Source organism: Ursus americanus, chromosome 17, assembly GCF_024610735.1.
Source record: "Ursus americanus isolate L20-20 chromosome 17, mUrsAme1.1.p, whole genome shotgun sequence".
NCBI lineage: Eukaryota > Metazoa > Chordata > Mammalia > Carnivora > Ursidae > Ursus > Ursus americanus.
The window spans coordinates 41481333-41496042 of NC_142143.1; positions in this window are offsets into that span (position 1 = coordinate 41481333).

Here is a 14710-nt window from a genome sequence, read left to right on the forward strand (position 1 = left end):
CAGTCAAAATTCTTGGTTCCTTTCCCCTGAACCTTCTTCCTCCTTCAGTCTTTAGTTTCCTTAAATGATACCTTTCCATCCATTGGCTCAAGTTAAAAATTGAGGAAACATCCCTGAGTGCTCCCTCTTTCTTGCCGTCCATGTATTCATTTTTTATTCATCTAATTCATTAATTAAACAAATAGTTACTGAACAGTAACTACCGACCTGTTGCTCTGAGCCCTACAGATATAACAGTAAGCATGATAGTTAAGCCCTCTGCTAGGTTGGAATTTACTTTTAAGTAGGGAAAGACAAACGGATAAAATATTTGATAGTAATAAGCTCTATGAGCCTTGTAGGACCAGGGTTATGTAGAAGGGTAAGCATGACTACATGAAATTACGAAGTCTGAAGAGTTCTCCTTAATGGATGACTTTCAGTCTTGGATCTAAATGACTGAAGAAGAGGGGCACATGGGTGGCTCAATTGGTTAGGCATCTGACTCTTTGTTTCAGCTCAGGTCACGATCTCGTGGTAGTGGGAATCAAGCCCCACTGGGGCTCCATGCTCAGCTTGCGTCTGCTTTAGATTCTCTCCACCCATGCTTGTACTCCTCCCTCCCCCCTCACATGCATGTGCATGCGCAGTCTCTCTCTCAAATAAAAAATCTTAAAAATAAATGACAGAAGATGAGGAGAATAAATTTAGGATGCAGCTTGATTTGCCTGAGGAAAAATAAAATGGCTGGTATGGCTTTATAGTGGATAATGGTAAGAGTCATTTGAAATGAAGCCAAAGAGGTAGGAAGCCAACCCGTCATGTGGTCATATATTAAAAAAAAACAAAAAAAAAAAAAACAAAAAAAAACCAGCTTAAGGAGCTTGTAAATCTTTCTAAATGCCACAATAATCTATTGAAGGATTCTGAGCAGGATAATGTTATAGAATGACTGTCTTATAAAAATTTTAGAAGTCCCATATCTAATAAAAATGCCATTTCTGTTTTGCTTAAAATCCTCAACAAGAAATTGATCATTAATTGAATAACCGAGTGCTTTGCATATAGCAAATGCCTGATAAATATTGAATGATTAAGCAAAATAAATTTTACATAACCTTGTCTTTGTGAAATGAAGCAATATTTTAAAATAAAATACTTTCCATTTTATCTAAGTTAGCACATTTTGGATGAATTTAATAAAATTCAGTTCAATTAATACGTATTGTATGTTACACATCTTCTTTATAAACACGCTTCAACAAAACAAGGAAGGCAGAGTCTGCCCTCACAGAACTCAAACTCCAGTGAGGCATATTATGGTCCAACAGAAGAGTGGATCACAGCACTTTCTCAAGACAAAAGCAAACATGAGTTTGATGGTTCTCTTTCTTTCCTTCAGTCACTCGCTCTCTCTGTAGGAAAGCTACATTAGACTAGATATAGAAGCTGGGTGGAAATACAGAAAAAATTTTTAGTAGTCAAGTGGATTGCGAAGGACATTTATAATTTACGGGCCTCAGGAGACTGTTGGCATCTGAGACTAACGTATCACTAAATGTGGCTGTAAGTTACTCTAGGTTTGATGATAGAATTCTAATGGCAGCTTGGGTTGCCATAACAAAATACTGCAGATTGGGCTACCTAAAGAATGGAGAGTTATTTTCTCCTAGTTCTGGAGGTGGGAAGTTGCAGATCGAGTACCAGCAGAATTGGTTTGGCATACAGATGGCCTCTGTGTCCTTTGCTATGTCCTCTCGTGGCCTTTTCTCTGTCACATGCAGAGGTAGAGAATTTGGCATTTCTTCCTCCTCTTAAAAGCACACCGATCTATATCAGATCAGGGTTCTACCCTTAAAATCTCATCCTTTGTTACCTCCTTAAAGGCCCTATCTCCAAAAACAGTCACATGGGGGGTTAGGGCTTCAATATATAAATTTAGGTGGTGACACACTCACAGTTGGGTCCTATGTCATCTATTAAATTTCCCCTGAATCTAAGTTTAAAACAAAAGTTTCTCTGGTACAGGAATTGGGAAGAGGCTTTGTTAGGCGTTCGTGGCTCAAGAGTCTTGGATGAATTTGTAGCCAGTACGTGAGCTGTTGTTCTGTGGTGCTCCTGAAGGTGAGGCTGGGGCTGGAGGGTCTCCTTAAGAGATGGCTCATTCACATGGTTATAATTTCAAACCATCGCAGCCCCCTAAAATTGTTCCTAGCTTTATAAATCTTTATGTTGTTAAATAACTTTAACTTCATTGTAGAAACACAGCAGGGCCTTTAAACTTAAAGAAACTTAGGGAAAAAGGAAAGTAGAATCTGAAAGAAATGGATGAGTCGGGTTATTTATTCTGAAATTCAGGAAGAAGCCTCAGATGACTCAGCTCCTGGTAGTAGAAATGACAAAAAAAAGAAGAGACCAGCATTTTATCAGCATAACCTATAGGAGCCTGATTTTTACTAGTTCCTAACAGTTTGCATGTTAGCCAAGAGAAAAAAGTCTGGTAATTGATCGTATTTTAATATCACATATTAAATAATGTATTTCTTACAGAAATACTTCTTGAGTTACTATGGAACAAAGACATTGGCCCTCACAGAAGATAGGCAGATGTGATTACTATAATTCTTTTCAGCGTATGCTCAATGGCCCATAGAGTGTAATTTTCTGAGGCTGTGAATATGGGCTCCAGTTTTGGTCTCGTACAGTGAGATAAAGCACATGGGTGTCATTTCACTTTGGAATAGTCCATGGATTTTTTTTTTTTCTTTTGACCTGATAAACTATTTCAAGACCCAAGAGGAAAACAACAGCTAAAGATGTGTTTCAGTTGCTATCACTGGAAATGTTTCTTCAGATGCGAACAGATACTCAGAGGCCAGAAAGACCTTAACCTTGCAATATATTGAAGCCAGGGTTATCACTGCTTTTAAAATGGTAGTGTGGTTGGCACTGAACTCTCACAAAGTGCAGCATTGCAATTTACAGCCTTGTTTCAGAATTGCAAAGTCTCTTTGATCTTGTAACTAAATTCCAGTGGAAAACACTAAGGAAGAGAAGACTGCACATCGGGGTTCCAGAGACTTCAGCAGGACCACTCAGACCTGACCTTTGTTTCCATTACTGTGAAGTGGGAAGTTGGGGTTCATTGCTTTCTGAGGCCTCCAGAAACTGTACAGTTCTGTGATTATTATTTTGAGGTAGAAAATACAGAGTATCGTTAACTTGATTGTTAGGAACATATCAACGAAAGCAATGAGCTGTAAAAGATGCAAGTTTATTTCCTACATGACCAAACCAATTTAACATTTAATATTTATAAGAACTTTTTAATGAAGTGAAGCTATCCATGTAAATATAATTTACATTGATATTAAAATTCCATGGTAACAGCAAGGAAAGCCTAAAGCTTTATAGGCACTGTGATGACTGAAGAAGCTGCCTGTTACATGTTTACTGAAAAATTCAGGAATTACAAAACACAAACTCTCTATAACATCTAGTATCAGCACATTAGATAGACCAGATATATGATCTTACAGTAAATGTTACCATGATAATCATTTCCAGTGGAGTGACGATGGCTGATAAATTTCTAACCAGAGAGATTAGTGCAGGGAGAGAACTAAAATATTTTGAGTAATCTATGTTGAAGCCACAGTGGTCAGATATTTATCTCATGTAATAAAGTTGGTTTGTAAAATTACTTAAGCAAAGAATGAACATTATTAGCTTGGGTAAAGTTTTGCTGTAGACACAGGGTCAGTAGAGAGACCGTAAGCTGATATCTAACGTGGATTCACCATAATGCTCTCATTTTTGAAATTAAGGGTTTGGAGTGATGGGTCTTCTTGTGCAGTTGAAATTTATAGGATTTAAAGGTACACCTGTATTTGATTATCTACTCTTTATCTTACTAACATTAAACAAGTTAAAGATTAAACTTTAATTTCTTTAGCTGCAAAATGGGATTAATGTAATGCATCTTTCATGGTTTTAAGGATTAAATGAGACATTGAACATCAACTATCTCACACAGGTCCAGACATAGCAGGTACTTGATGTGTGGGACCACATCCTTAATTTCTCTTTATCTTAAATGTTCTTTTTTCTTATTTAAATAATTTTTGTCTAGGTTTTCCATTAACAGGACTAACAAGATTGGAATAATAATACATTTTAAGATTCTTTGCTCAGATTAACCTAGATGGAATCAAATGAATCCTCCATCAATGTACATTGTTAACAGTGGTAAAAGAATTGTATATTTGTATTTTTATGATAGTATGGAAAGTTCATGAATATACATGTATAAGTAGAACTGTTGTATCATGTAAGCTTGTCACCTTGGTACTTGGAGGAGATGTGAGATCAAAGGCATAGAGTTACATTTAAGCTGTAGCTTTGATACTTTGGTTAAGAAAACGCCAAATAATTATCACCAAAATTGAAAAAGACACCTTCATTAAGAGAATCTTACTTGTTTTGCCAGTGGTACCTCCCCTCCCCCCACTCCCTTCTAGTCCAGTATCTCAGGCTTGCTTCTTGGTGACTGATGAGATGGCCCTGGGGCACACAGAGGCAAACTCCAGAAACTCCATCCAGAGGGAGTTCATGCCTGAATATATGCTATATAAGCTTTTGCTGGAGAGCTCAAAACACCAGGTGAGATGTTGTACATTTCACAGTCTCTTACTCCACTCTGCAATCTTCTCTGGTAATGGCAGGCCTAATACATTTCAAACTAGAAGATATTTAATAAGTGATAAAATGCAAAAAAAACCCCAAACAAACAAAAATCCAGGTTTATTAATAACAAACACAAAATGGCATGAATGTTAAGGCAAATTAAATATGATCCTGGTAGTTCACTTAGGTGGTAAGATGTTCCAGTTTCTGAAGGATGTTGAAGTTCCTTCAAGGACCTGCACTAGAGGCCCTTGCCAGTTTATTTCATGGGCTCAAATTGTCAAGATGCCCATCTGGCTCCATGGCTCACCTTCTGCTGGCAAAGCTGCCCGGCTGGCTGTCCATAGCATCTGGAGCCCAGGTGCTTATATTCTGGATCAGTGAAGTGTTCCCAGCCACCTGCTATGTTCACAGTAGTGAATATAGTATTTTGATTTTAATATTAAAAAACAAAACATATGAAGACTGTTGGATGGTTTTACTCTCAATATCTTCTCATGTCCATGTAATGCTATTTCTGCAGAACTAATCACCCCATGTCAGTTAAGTTGTGGGGAGAAATAAGAAAGTATTTCTAAGGCTTGCCTTGAAAACTCTGTTCTGAATCCTGAGTTATCAAGTAATCTATACATTCCATTTGGTCTTGGATACCCTCAGTTGAGGTCTGTTGTTGCACCATAAGTATTGAAAACTCCCTCTTTAATTTCCAGAATGTCCTGGTTTGGACAATACATCATATGGTTATCCTGTAACCTCCTTTACAAGGACATTAAGCATCCATCATTCTTAAGATTCTACTCATTTCTACTTTTAAACGCTGAATTCAGAGCTTGATAAATCGATTTCTTGACTACAGCCGAAAAAATACATGGATCATTTAGAGCAGTCTTCCACAACAAGGAGATGCTGGTACATGCAGGTGCTGAAAGAAATTGTCTGACATTTATGGCCGGTGTGGTAAATGTTAAGTTAAGTGAAGGTAAGGGATTGAAATGAGTGTTAGGAGCTCATATTAACAATAAATAGGCTTGTTGCCAAAAAGGAAGAGGGCTGAAACAGGAAGTTGAGGCCAGGAGGGTATAGATCCCAACAAATGGTGCTGAATGGTGGCAAAGCAACAGGACAACTGGTCAAGTGCAATACGTTAAGAGTAATTTTGCTGAGAAAAATTGTATTAATCATTCTTGTCAGTGACAGAAGCAGTGAACATGAGTGTTAAGGAACACATTTTTAGTAATATCACTAGCTCCCTACCAGACATCTTGGTCATCCATTTAAATTTGTATCCCTGTTATACAGATGGATGGATCATATTTTAGCCATCAATTTTCCTTTTCCTGATTGAAAGCTTACTAACCAACTTCCCTGTTTCCCTTTGAGGAGAAGCACATACTTTATATTTCTCAATACAAATTAGTAAATTAGCATTCTGGTAAATATGTATGAAATATCAGGTCAATTCCATTTTTTGTCAATCAATGAGAGGACTTTTTTTAAAAATTTTTATTTAAATTCTAGTTAGTTAACATATAGTGTGATACTAGTTTCAGGAGTAGAATTTAGTGATTCATCACTTAATATGACAGCATATATAAGTGCTCTCCTTAATACTCCTCACCCATTTAGTCCATCCCATGCCTACCTCCCCTCCAGCAATCCTCAGTTTGTTGTCTATAGTTAAGAGTGTCTTATGGTTTATTTCCCTCCCTCTCTTTATTTTCCTTCCCCTATGTTCATCTGTTTTGTCTCTTAAATTCCACATATAAGTGAAATCATGTTATTTGTCTTTCTCTGACTGATTTATTTCACTTAGCATAATACACTCTAGTTCCATCCACATCATTGCAAATGGCAAGATTTCATTCTTTTTTATGGCTGAGTAATATTGCACTATGTGTGTGTGTGTGTGTGTGTGTGTGTATACACACCACCACTTTGTCCATTCATTTGTCAATGGACGTCATTTGGGCTCTTTCCATAATTTGGCTATTGTTGATAATGCTGCTATAAACATTGGGGTGCATGGGCTCCTTTGAATCAGTATGTTAGTATCCTTTGCGTAAATATATAGTAGCGCAATTTCTGGGTTGTAGGGCAGTTCTATTTTTAACTTGAGGAGACTCCATGTTGTTTTCCAGAGTGGCTGCACCAGTTTCAATTCCCATCAACAGTGCAAGAGGATTCCCCTTTCTCTATATCCTCACCAGATATCTGTTGTTTCCTGTGTTGTTAAATTTAGCCATTCTCACAGGTGTGAGGTGGTATCTTGTGATTTTGATTTGTATTTCCCTGATGATGAGTGACCTGAGTATCTTTTGATGTGCATTTTAGCCTTGTGGATGTCGTCTTTGGAAAATGTTCATGTCTTCTGCCCATTTCTTAACTGGATTATTTGGTTTTTGGGGTTTGAGTTTGATAAGTTCTTTATAGATTTTGGTTACTAACCCTTTATCAGATATGTTATTGGCAAATAACCTTCTCCCATTCAGTGGCTTGCCTCTTAGTTTGTTGTTTCCTTCACTGTGCAGAAGCTTCTTACCTTGATAATGTCCCAATAGTTCATTTTTGCCTTCGTTTCCCTTGCCTCCAGTGACGTGTCTAGTAAGAAATTACAGCTGATGTCGAAGAGATTGCTGCCTGTGTTCTTCTCTAGGATTTTGATGGTTCCTGTCTCACATTTAGGTCTTTCATCCATTTTTAATTTATTTTTGTGTACGGTGTAAGAAAGTGTTCCAGTTTCATTCTTTTGCATGTAGCTGTCCGGTTTTGAAGAGACTGTCTTTTTTCCATTGGCTCTTCTTCCCTGCTTTGTTGAAGATTAGTTGACCATACAGTTGTAGGTCCTTTTCTGGGTTTTCTATTCTGCTCCATTGATCTTTGTGTCTGTTTTTGCACCGGTACCAAACTGCCTTGATGACTACAGCTTTGTAATATAGCTTGAGGTCCCGAATTTTGATGCCTCCAGCTTTGCTTTCCTTTTTCCAAGATTGCTTTGGCTATTTGGGGTCATTTGTGGTTCCATACAAATTTTAGAATTGTTTGTTCCAGCTCTGTGAAAAATGCTGGTGGTATTTTGATAAGGATTGCATTAAATGTGTAGATTGCTTTGGGCAGTATAGACTTTTTTTTTTTAAAGATTTTATTTATTTATTCGACAGATATAGAGACAGCCAGCGAGAGAGGGAACACAAGCAGGGGGAGTGGGAGAGGAAGAAGCAGGCTCATAGCGGAGGATCCTGATGTGGGGCTCGATCCCAGAACGCTGGGATCACGCCCTGAGCCGAAGGCAGACGCTTAACCGCTGTGCCACCCAGGCGTCCCAGGCAGTATAGACTTTTTAACAATATTCATTCTTCCAATCCATGAGCATGGAATGTTTTTCCATTTCTTTGCGTTATCTTCAGTTTATTTCGTAAGTGTTCTATAGTTCAGAGTATGGATCTTTACATCTTCATTAGGTTTATTCCTAGGTATCCTATGGAATTTTGGTGCAATTACGAATGGAATTGATTCCTTGATTTCTCTCTCTGCTACTTCATTATTGGTGTATAGAAATAATTTGGTGTATAGAAATAATTTGGTGTATAGAAATAATACAACAGATTTTTTGTATGTTGATTTCATATTCTGCCACTTTGATGAATTTGTGGATCAGTTCTAGCAATTTTTTGATGGCGTCTCTTAGGTTTTCTACGTAGAGTACCATGTTGTCTGTGAATAGTGAAAGTTTGACTTCTTCCTTGCTAATTTGGATGCCTTTTATTTTTTTTGTTGTCTGATTGCTGAGGCTAGGACTTCAGTACTGTGTTAAATAACAATGGTGAAAGTGGACATCCCTGTCTTGTTCCTGACCTTAGAGGAAAAGCTCTTAGTTTTTCTCCATTGAGGATGTATTAGCTGTGGGTCTTTCATATATGGCTATTATTATGTTGAAGTGTGTTTCCTCCACCCCTACTTTGCTGAGAGTTTTTATCAAGAATGGTTGTTGCATTCTGTCAAATGCGTTTTCTGTGTCCATTGAGAGGATCATATGGTTCTTATCCTTTCTTTTATTAATGTGGTATATCATGTTGATTGATTTGTGAATATTGAACCACATTGCAGCCCAGGAATAAGATCCACTTGATCATGGTGAGTAATTCTTTTAACTGTAAACATTTGATTTGCTAGTATCTTGTTGAGAATTTTTCATATCCTATTTCATCAGGAATATTGACCTGTAATTCTCCTTTTTAGTGGGTCTTTGTCTGGTTTTGGAATCACAGTAATGCTGGAATGAGAGGACATTCCTAATTTCAAGCCACAGTGGGGCAGAAGCACTACCCAGTAAGCAAAGATCATGATGTCTTGGTGATTAAACATTTGCTATCACCCTTGGAAACACTTCAGGTAATGATTTTATCACTTAGAAATTTTTTTCTTATTTACTATTTTGACTTTAACAGAGGCAAAGTGCAGTAAGTATATGTCCAAATTTATGTATTAAAAACTGAAACTTGAAAAATATTACATTAGTTATTCAAAGTCACAGAGTGAACCAATAGTAATGTATAGAGGGAGTACAACATAGGTTTTCTAAATTCTTACTTGTTGCTCAGTTTATTAGCATATACATTTTAAATCTGTGGATTAGGGCATCTGGGTGACTCAGTCGGTTCAGTATCCAACGCTTGGTTTAGAAGATCTCACATGTCATGGGATCGAGCCCCAAATTGGGCGCTGTGCTCAGTGGGGAGTCTGGTTGAAGATTCTCTTCCTCTGCCCTTCCCCCCTCTAAAATATATATAAATAAATCTTAAAAAATAAAAGAAATAAATCCATGGACTAAATTATTGGGAAAATGCATGTTTATAACTTTTCAGAATGGACATAAAAGTCCTTAAGCATACTAGTCATGATTTCGTTTAAAGAAATACTTGGTTCTGTCTTGGTATTTACGAGGCAGTCAGAGCCAGTAACCTGGCTTTCTCTTGGAGGAAATGTAAACTGAAATGTAAACTGTTTCAGTCTCAGTTTCTATGAAATGTTTATATCTCTTTCACTGGAGGAAGAGAGCCCTAGTGGCTTCAATATATCCATACAAGGTGAGGAGATCAGTCATTTTAGATCACTGATAGAAGTTTTTTTGTGTGTGTGTGGGCAAGCTGGGCAACAGTATAATACCTGGACTTCTTCCACACACACAGTCTTATGAGACAGAAAAAAAAAATGTAGTTTTAAAACATCCTGTTTTACCTGTTGTTACTTTGGGATTTTTTACAGGAGCCTTATTTGTATCTTAACAAATATGACAAATTATATACTGGGTCATCAGTATTTTTCTTATTGATTTGTAGATGTCATTATATACAAACAATAAAAAGCAGAATAATTCATACAAAATTTCCCCCTACAATTTAGTTTTGTTCTTTGACTTACTTTATGATTATTTTTTGAAATGATTTTTTTGTGTATGTTTGTGTTGTCAAACTTATCATAGAAATTTTCTTCTGTGGAACCTAGATTTTGAGTTATTTTTAGAAAGATTTGTCCCATGGAGTGCTTATTTTTTTAAATTACTTGGTAAACACATTTTTTTTTTAAACGTCACCTTAACCGTTCACACTATACACAAAGGGCAATGCAAGAATGTTTACAGACATAAAGGTGATAGGTAAAACAGAAAGCATAAAAGTTTTAGAAGAAAACATAGAAAATACTCTTTGCCAGTAAAGTGTGCAATTTTTTAATAAGAAATTAAAAGTGCTAACCTATGGGTGCTGGGTGGCTCAGTCAGTTAAGTTTCCATCTCTTGATCTCAGCTCAGGTCTTGATCTCAGCGTCGTGAGTTCAAGCCCCACACTGGGCTCCACGCTGGGCATTGGGCCCACTTAAAAAAAAAAAAGTGCTAATCTAAAGAAAAGATAAAATACATATTCTTCAAGATTAAGAACTTCTGTTCATTAGATAAAGTGAGTAAAACAAGCAAGCACAGACCAGGAGAAGATACTTAGATAATTTGCATATATTTGGAAAGGTATTTATATCCAGAATATCTAAAGTCCTAAAACAAGATCCTTTAATAAGATAAAGACAGACAACCCAACAGATAATGGACAGCAGACATTCATTTCACAAAAGAGGAAAATCGAATATGCAATAAGTGTATGAAAAAATGCTTATCACAATTACTCATCGATGAGTAAATCCCCAATGAGATACCACCACATATCCACCAAAATTATGTTTGAAAATATTGATAATATAAAAATGTTGATGAGAATGTAGAGCAGCTAAAATCTTCTGAGACTTCTTATGGAAATGTAAATTGGAAAACTAGCCGAATCTACTACAGACAAACATGCGAATATCTAAGTACACTATTCCCAACAGAATTGTTTACATACATTACCAAAAAAGGTACAAGAATATGTGTAATTTTCAAAAGTTGGAAATGTTTACATTTTCATCAATGAAATGGAAAAATAGATGTGATGCGTTCACACAATTAGTATAAAAGATGTTGCATTCAACAACTACATTAAACGATACGGATGAATTTGACAAACACATAAAGCTATGCACCCTTAATGGGAGTAATATTACCCCAACAGGGTGGAGATTGATTCTTGGAGGTAAAAAAAAAAAAATCTTACTCTTTTTATATGCATAAAAAACACAGCTATTACAGGATTGGAGAATGGTTCTTGAATGCTGTCTGAAATCTACTTGCTACTAACTCCTCCTTTATCAAGCTGTCTTACCTCCCTGGTGACAGGAAATTCTGGGGCAGGAGCTCTTGTTCTCCTGAGTTTTCAGTACAGCACCAGGAAGTAAAGAGTTTTTAATTCTGCACCTACTTACTTACCATAAAGCCCATGTGTGTAAGTACAAATTTCTGATGGTTGGCTACAACCTTCTACTTAACTGCTGAGGATGCCTGAAGTCATGATGCTGACCTTCAGCCACACCAACCTAAAATGCGTCCACTGTTGGTCAATGCAGTTATATGCTAGGATACAATACAGAGGGGGTAGTCTGTATTATCTTGTCAGCATTGTTCATGAAAACTGTGCAGACAGTCTGCAGCTGGTTTTTGTTACGTTATCTTGATTCCTTTCCAGCCTGGTTTGACTAAATAACCAGAGGAAATACAAAAGACCTCTCCTTGAATGAGACTGGCTTCCGACACACCAAGGTATCACACATACTTTGGTGGTTTGTGATCCAGTAATGAAATATGTTTTGTGTGACCATGGTCTCTGGAAGGGGAGGCTGGATATCTCGTATTTTCATGATGTTTGCCTGTGCTTTCTCCTCCTCTTGTGCTGTAAACCTCCCTTTCATCAGAGTTACCTGTGATGATATTTCTCATTTCATTAATCTCAAAAAGTTACAATTAAGACACCATCTTGACCATTCACATGAGTCACTGCTGCTTCTAAGGAGTAGAGCAAATGAGAGCTAGAGAGGAAAAAGAGGCTTTCTCCCTAACTTTTCCACACTATGGACCTCAATGATAGAATAATATGGAGGAAAAGAAACAGTAGTTAGTTGGCATTCTGTTCTCTTAACTTGAAGCCACCCAGTAATGTAGCTGACCTGTCGGGCAAGAGAATAAACATTACCAGATAAATACTTCTCCCATCTTTGTGGGTTACTTTCTAGATAGTAGCTACTGTACTTTCCTGTGTCTTTCTGGGAACCATGTGAGCAGCTAATATTTTGCTTTCAAAAGCCTCAGAGATGGGCTAGAAGAGAATAATTATATTAAATCCAGTCATACAATACAGTCTTAGCTGATAATTCTTTTTCTGTTCTTCCAAACTCAAACTATATACTCAGCAATGTTATCCAAAATTTTTTAGCTCACAGAAACATTCAGTATGCTCTCAGATCACAGTATAAACATTGCTAAATAGTATAACCTCAGAAGCATAAAAATGCCCTGAATTTGAGCATCGAGCACCTTTCTAAGGAAAGGACTCAATGAAATTTACAGGGTCTCTTTAATATGGAAAACACTATCTTCAGCAGACAGCCTTTTACCCACCACTTCAAATGAAAAAGTCTTGACATTTCCCATATTTTATTTTGATTTTTTATAATAAGTGAAATAATGTATTATCGTTAAATTTGGAATCTCTTTTTATATACTTCTACAATTCTATATCATTATTACTATCCCCCCAGAAAACCATTGCCTAGAATTTGGTATGTGTTTTTCCACTACATATTTTGATAATTTTTCTAAATAACGGGGCACGGAGGTGGCTCAGTCAGTTAAACTTCTGCCTTTGACTCGGGTCATGATCCCAGGGTCCTGGCATTGAGCCCCGTGTTGGGCTCCCTGCTAGTGAGGAGCCTGCTTCTCCCTCTACCTGTGATCTCCACTCGTGCTTGCTCTTTCTCTCTAGTGCTCTCTTTCAAATAAATAAATAAAATCTTTTTTAAAAATAAATATGTATTTATCCATAAACATGATGTAGCAATGTATCTTATGCTTTAATTTACACAATTAGTATAATATTGTTTACATCATTCAGTAATTTAGGGGGTTTTTTCCATGTCACATTGTTTTTGAGATCTACACATGTTGAAATATGCAGATCTATTTATTTATATTCTTTATTCCCCAGGAGAAACTAAAGTCCAAAATAACATCCCCTTTAAAGTATTAAGAGATTTGAACCCCTGATTCTCCCCAATTCTATTTCTTCTTATTCTTAATCTGCAATGTCAGTTGCTGTTGATCACTTTTGTTACAATCATTGGTGGTATTGTCATATCTTATTACAAATTCCAAACCTATTAATTTTCCCTATTCTTTCTCTCTCCCTCCCTCCTTCCCCCCTCTCTCCCCCATCTATCCTCTCTCCCCATCTATTGTCTCTCCCACCTACTTATCCTTTTGCTTTAACTTCTGAGGCAGCACAGCTAACTATTATGTTATAGTCTGGTTTTCATAAAATAGAGCTGCCATTGGGAAAAGTGGCATGTGGGGCCAATATGACTCTTTCTCACCTATGGAATGTAAGTGGAAGCCATATATGTCATTTCCAGGACAAACAGTTAAGTAGAGGAGGTTTTTTTGGGGGGAGGGGTGTGTTTGTTTTTGTTTTACCCTACTTACCTTCATGTTTCCGCTGGAAGCAGAGAACTCAGGGAGTTCACCATGTGTAGAAAAGTTGCATACTGATGTAGAATACCCACATTCAGGCATTAACTGAGTGAGAACTAAACTTGTCTTAACGCACACAGCTGGGGGGATGTGTTGTCACAATAGCTAGCATTACTTTAACCGCTGTAGTTAACGTATGTAAAACACCCGAGGGAAAGAAGGAATTCATTTCATCCTGCCAATTATTCCAGTCATGTTAACATTCACCATCGACTCCCCCATATCTTGAAACTTCAGTTATGAGATAAATAAGTTCTGAGGATGTCATGTACAGCATGGTGAGTGTAGTTAATACTGTATGGTATATTGAAAAGTTGCTAAGAGAGGAAATCTTAAAGGTTTTCATCAGAAGAAGAAAATTGTGAATATGTGAGGTGACGGATGTTATCTAAACTCACTGTGATAATCATTCTGCAAAATATACAAGTATCAAATCATTATGTTGTATACCTTAAAGTTATATAATGTTATATGTCAATTATATTTCAGTAAAGCTGGAAAAGAAGACACCACGTAGAACTACAACCTACCTTATCTGGCAACCATCACCAGATTCCCTTAGGCAGATTTCAGTGTGTGTTCTATATATTTCTCAAAACCTTATTTTGTTGAAAAATGCCCCTACTGTCTTCTGTATGAGACTTTAAGCTTCATAAATGGTAGTTCACTGGTATCTTTCCAGTGTCTGGGGTGCTTGATAAGTATTCGCAATGAATGAATGAAAGAATGTGTGGTATTTAAGACAGACAGTTGGTATAGAACTGTATTTTTTTACAGAGACAATTAGATAACATGGAGAGAGATTTTTAACTATTAAAAATAGGACAGCATTGCTAGGAAATAACTACTGGATATTTTGATGGACACTTAACGGTCAAAAGAGTA